Here is a 5,523-nt window from a genome sequence, read left to right as displayed (position 1 = left end):
TTCCTCCTCTCTCTCTGCCTGCCTCTCTGACTGCTTGTGATCTCTCTCTGTCAAATAAATAAATCTTTTAAAAAAAAAAGAGTTGGCTGCTTAACCAACCGAGCCACCCAGGCACCCAGAAAAAGCTATTTAATACTTAAAGTACTACAGACTAACTTTTGCATTTCTTAAAAAGCCTACCTAAAGAAAATTACCTGATTAATGATGAATTGATGGTACTGTTTTTTTGGGGGGGAGAGGGGTGGTTTGCTTGTGGGAAAAAGATTTACTTAAAATAATCTCCGTGTTAAAAACCTCAAAACAGGAGAGCCCAGGTGGCCCAGTCAGTAGGCCCAAACTCTTAATCTCGAGGTCATGAATTCAAGTCCATCTTGAGTATAGAGCTTATTTTAAAAACAAAACAAGGGGCACCCAGGTGGCTCAGTTGTTAAGTGTCAAGCGTCTGCCTTTGGCTCAGGTCAAGAGATCCCAGGATCCTGGGATCCAGCCCCACATCAGGCACCCTGCTCAGCAGGAAGCCTGCTTCTCCCTCTCCCACTCCCCCTGCTTGTGTTCCCTCTCTCGCTGTCTCTCTCTGTCAAATAAATAAAATCTTCAAAACAGGGGCACCTGGGTGGCTCAGTGGGTTAAAGCCTCTGCCTTTGGCTCAGGTCATGATCCCAGCATCCTGGGATCGAGCCCCGCATCGGGCTCTCTGCTCAGTGGGGAGCCTGCTTCTCCCTCTCTCTCTGCCTGCCTCTCTGCCTACTTGTGATCTCTGTCTGTCAAATAAATAAATAAAATCTTAAAAAAAAAAAAAATCTTCAAAACAAAACAAAAACCCTCAAAACATTCAATGATTTAATTAGAGATAAGGAAAAATTTAATACTGGCATCTATATTCTGGGGTGATGAAAATACATTTGTAATGCTGAAAATACTTAGAGATAGTCACGAAATTAAACTTCAAGAATCCTCATTTTGGGGTGCCTGTGTGGCTCAGTGGGTTAAGCCTCTGCCTTCAGCTCAGGTCATGATCTCAGGGTCCTGGGATCCAGCCCCACATCCGGCTCTCTGTTCAACAGGGAGCCTGCTTCTCCCCCTCTCTCTGCCTGCCTCTCAGTTTACTGGTGATCTCTCTCTGTCAAATAAATAAAATCTTTAAAAAAAAAAAAAAAAGAATCATTTTAAGTACATTACCATATTTAAGATACAAAAGAAATGACGCACAAGATAAAGTGACATTTGCCAGTCTAAGAAATGTGAACTAACAACCACTGATAAGAACTGTCTCCAGGGGCGCCTGGGTGGCTCAGCCGGTTAAAGCCTCTGCCTTCGGCTCAGGTCATGATCCCAGGGTCCTGGGATCGAGCCCCGTATCGGGGGGGGGGAGGGGGGGGGTCTCTGCTCAGCGGGGAGCCTGCTTCCTCCCCTCTCTCTGCTTGCCTCTCTGCCTACTTGTGATCTCTGTCTGTCAAATAAAAAAATAAAATCTTTAAAACAGACCTAATATTATCACATCATGACTCTGTTACTCTTATCTTAAAAATCAAAATGAAAAATAAAATCTCCCCTGGGGCAAATAATACATTATATGTTAATAAAAAATAATTAGTAAAAAAATAAATAAATAAAAAATAAAATCTTTCACAGGCTCTAGCTGGCTCAGCTGGAAAAGCATGCAACTCAATCTTGGAATTGAGTTCGAGCCCCACATTGCATCTGGAGATTACTTTAAAAATTTATAAAATCTTTCAGATCCACATAAAATATGTCAGGATGAAGTAATGGGTCAAAGAAAAATTCAGGAACTTCTTATAGCCACACTGTTTCATTTTCTTCCATAGTCATCATTTCCAAAGTAACACTTTTTTTTCAAACGAGGTAATAGCAAGTTAGTAAGTTTTTTATTGTGCAGTGATACAGAAACATTAATTTTCCTATTTCCAAAATGAGAACGACTCTTAATGCAATGCATAGTAGGCATTAAATGTTAAATAATAAAAGAAAAACGGAATAGAACTGATTAGAAATAAAAACCTAATTTATAACATTCCACTTAATAAGTTAATGCAGAAAATGTAATTCTTTAAGACTATGAAAATTTCACATTCTTTGTTATAAAATAATAAAACAAACTTTCAGTTTAACTAGTTCGGGACATTAATTAGAAAGAACTAGCTATCACTATAGATTAAGCGCCCTGTCTTCCCCCCATCAAATGTGACAAAATTCCAAAAAGAAAGATCCATCATGTCTATCCAATTTCTCAAGTGCTAATAACTACAACTGAGGAAAGAGAGAAAACACTAATGAGTGGGGTTAGAACACCAAGTATTTAATAGTTAACTGAGTTACCAAATCTCGTTTTCTAACACTCTATGGTGTTTAAAAACTCAAATTTTTATTTCGGCTTAATATAAAATGTATTTTCATTTTCAAGAGGCTAGTCTGTGTGGAGACAATCAAAGGTCAGAGATCCCTCATAGGTATCAAATAAATGACAAGTTGATGTTCCACAGTAAAGATTTGGGACTGCTTCTGAGGCCCAAGTGGACTGTACAGGTAAGTCTCCACCCAGGAAATAAACAAAAGAGCAAATATAAACATACTGGAGAAGACCAGACAACGTCAAAGATCTCCCCAAAGACCCCTCACCCTGGCTCTGGTTTCCTCCCTTTCTCCCTAATCTCAACGCCTCTGGGAGAAGTAAATCTGCATCTCACTTCCCTAACTCAATCTCAACTCCCTATCACTCGCCTTCTTTACTAAAACCTGGATCCTCCTCCCCGACATCCTCTAATTCCCACCTAGCTCTCATTCCAGCCAGATACACATCTACTGCGCCTGTCTTCCAGTAAGGTATTAGTCCCCTTAATCCGAACTCATTTTTCGCATCCCATCTGCCTTCCGCCCTTTCAACTCTGGTCCCCTTACTCCGACCTTTCTCCCAGAATCCTCACCAAGACACGGATCTCTGGCCCCTTTCTCCTCCTACCCCCTCAACTATACCTCCTTTCTTCCCACTTAGCCTCCAACCTCTTCTCAGGGAATCCTCCCGGTTCAGTCTCCCGGTACCGGTCCCCTCCCCCAACTCCGCCCCTCTCCCCCCCGCCCCCGCTTCTCCCAGCGGGAGGCCCCCTCACCTGAACGCCGCTGCCGCTGTCGTCCCAGAAGCCGAAACGCGCTGGCGCCGGACGGCCTTTCAGGCTCGGTCCCCGTTGAGCTCCTGACGGCCCTAGGGAAAGCGAACGCCACCACCTCCAACTCTGCCCGCCCCGGGCCAGGCCGTCACCGTAGCCACTGCCAGTACCACAGCCGCCATGTTGAAGTCCTACTTCCCTCCTCCTTCCCCCCACCACTCCGCCTCTTTGGGCGTCTGGCGTCATGGCGCCGCGCTCCACCCTCCCTGGGCCAATGGGAGGAGCCGACAGTGACGTAACTAATCTCTCTTCCACGCCCCACAACTCCAGATACCTGGACCGCTGCAATTGGAATGAGTGGACCCTGCAATGAGAAGGATGGGGGTCACTGAAAGGTTAAGGTGTAGAGGCTGGGGAAGGGGTCCAGGCAAGAACCTGAGAGGTTCGAATCGCCAAGGGACGCACAAAGACTTGCTAATGAGACCTGTTTGGGAATCAGAATATCTGGCTTCTTGTCCCGAGTCCGTGGTCTGGTACAAGTCCCTCTTTCCGGGCCTCATTTTCCTCGTTTACAAAGATTGGGTTGAAAGGCGACCTCTAAATCTCCCTCCAGTTGTGACATCCAGCGGTTTAAACTAGGTAATCCAATCCCAGATATTTACTGCCTTCTGCATTTATCGGATGTCACTTGGAATCAGGTGCATAGAGGATTCATAACTGCATAAAATGAATCTTTGTTCCCAAAAGTTCCTACTTGGTAAGGGAAATCGAAGCATTAAGAGTTAACTCTTCGAAAAATCAGAGAGTGATAATGACCTGACAGGTGCATTAATTGCTCTGGAAAAATTGGCTTTTGGCTAAGAGATTAGGAAAGATTTACATTTCTACACTTTCTGGATACATAAAGAATATATAGATTCTCATGCCTAATTCTTCAGCCTTGTTTTCAGAATTCCAGAGAAGATCAGATTCGTACTTTGAAGGGTGCAGCGATTTTAACCCACAATGAAAGAAGATGGGCATTCCAGAAGGGGGGGAATTTAAAGTAAGCAGAGAATAGCAAATCATCAATTCTGGATTATTTGCCGATTTAATTCAGCAAAAAATGGGCAGCAATCGGTTTGTGGAAGAGCAATGAGCTGAACAAAACTCTTCATCAGGAGAATTAAAATGGCATCAGTGAATAAAATGGACTGGAGACTCCATGGCAGACTTATGCACTGAGTAAAAAATTCACACCTGAACTAAAGCAGAGACAGCAGGGGTGGAGACTAGGGAATGAACTAAACCAAGATTTAGGGGACTCACTCAACAATACTTTCATGTGAAGACCTGCTGCATGGAAGAATAAATCATAAAGAAGAAAAGCCAAGTTCTGGGGGGTCTATTTTTAACAGAAACAAGAATGAAGTAAGGTTTACTGAAGTACTAAAGAAGGTAAAAATGAGTTCGGCTGTCCAAATTATGATGGCACGTTTTCTGGAGGGATGCTCAGGAGGGAATGTGAGCTTAGAAATCAGAAAGAGGTAAGGACTACACATGTGTGGTATACTGATACTCCTTGGGCAATTAAACTTTTCAGTCATCATTAAATAAGCGTTTACTGATTGCCAGTAGGATACCAAGCACTGTTCTATGCATTGGGGATATAGCAGTATGTAAAAGAATCACCCCTCCCCAAAAAATTCCGTTCTCACAGTGCTTATATTCTAGAGAAAAATGACTAATAATAATAGTGATAGGTTAAAAAGAAAAAATAAAGCAGAGGGAAGGAAATAGAAAGCATCCATGACTGAAATTTATAAAGGATGGTCAGGAAAAAGGTGACATCTGAGTAAAGACCTGACTAAAGGAAGTGAAAGATTTGTGGATGTTTAGGAAAAGAAAACGCCAATCCATGGGAATACCAAGTACAAAGGCCCTGAGATGGAAGTTCACCTTCTATATTTTAGGAACAGTGAATGGAATGGAGTGAGTAAAAAGCATAATGGAAGATGAAGTCTGCGAACAGGGGACTAAATCACATACCAACCTGTAGATCATCTTAAGGACTTGGGCCTTTACTGTTAAGTGAGGACCCTTTGGAACACTGACAAATAGGGCATGGGAAGAGGAAGCAGATAAAGAATGGAAAAGTAGTGACCAGAGAAGTAGAAAAGAAATCAGAAGTCTATGGTACCATGGAGGATTAGGAAAGGAAAACCTTTGGAGGGCTAGGCCTGTGCCTCTTAGAGTAGAACTCCCTGAGACTAGAGACAAGCCTCCCTCATCAGATAAGAACTTTCTAAGATTTCCTCACCAGCCTTGGTCTCCTGATCCAATAATTTTTCCTTCTCCTCCTTCTTGTTTTAGGTGGGCATCTGGTTTCTGACCATCAACTCCTGGGCCAGCCTGCTGTGTC

At 43.1% G+C, this 5,523-nt stretch overlaps 1 protein-coding gene across 1 annotated transcript in view; it reads right to left on the bottom strand.

Annotated features, from left to right (window-relative positions):
* Positions 1-3,319, bottom strand: part of LOC111145741 (ubiquitin associated protein 1) — a 67,203-nt gene extending 63,884 nt beyond the window's left edge. The window contains exon 1 of the mRNA XM_022500911.1: positions 3,126-3,319. The gene's annotated coding sequence lies outside the window, so the exon portion shown is untranslated. The remainder of the gene's footprint in view (positions 1-3,125) is intronic.
* Positions 3,320-5,523: the final 2,204 nt, after the last annotated feature.

This window comes from Enhydra lutris, unplaced genomic scaffold (assembly GCF_002288905.1).
Source record: "Enhydra lutris kenyoni isolate GAN:26980312 unplaced genomic scaffold, ASM228890v2 scaffoldscaffold13, whole genome shotgun sequence".
In the NCBI taxonomy this organism is placed as follows: domain Eukaryota; kingdom Metazoa; phylum Chordata; class Mammalia; order Carnivora; family Mustelidae; genus Enhydra; species Enhydra lutris.
The sequence above is the reverse complement of the archived record's forward strand: the minus strand, read 5'-3'. Positions and strand labels throughout refer to the sequence as shown.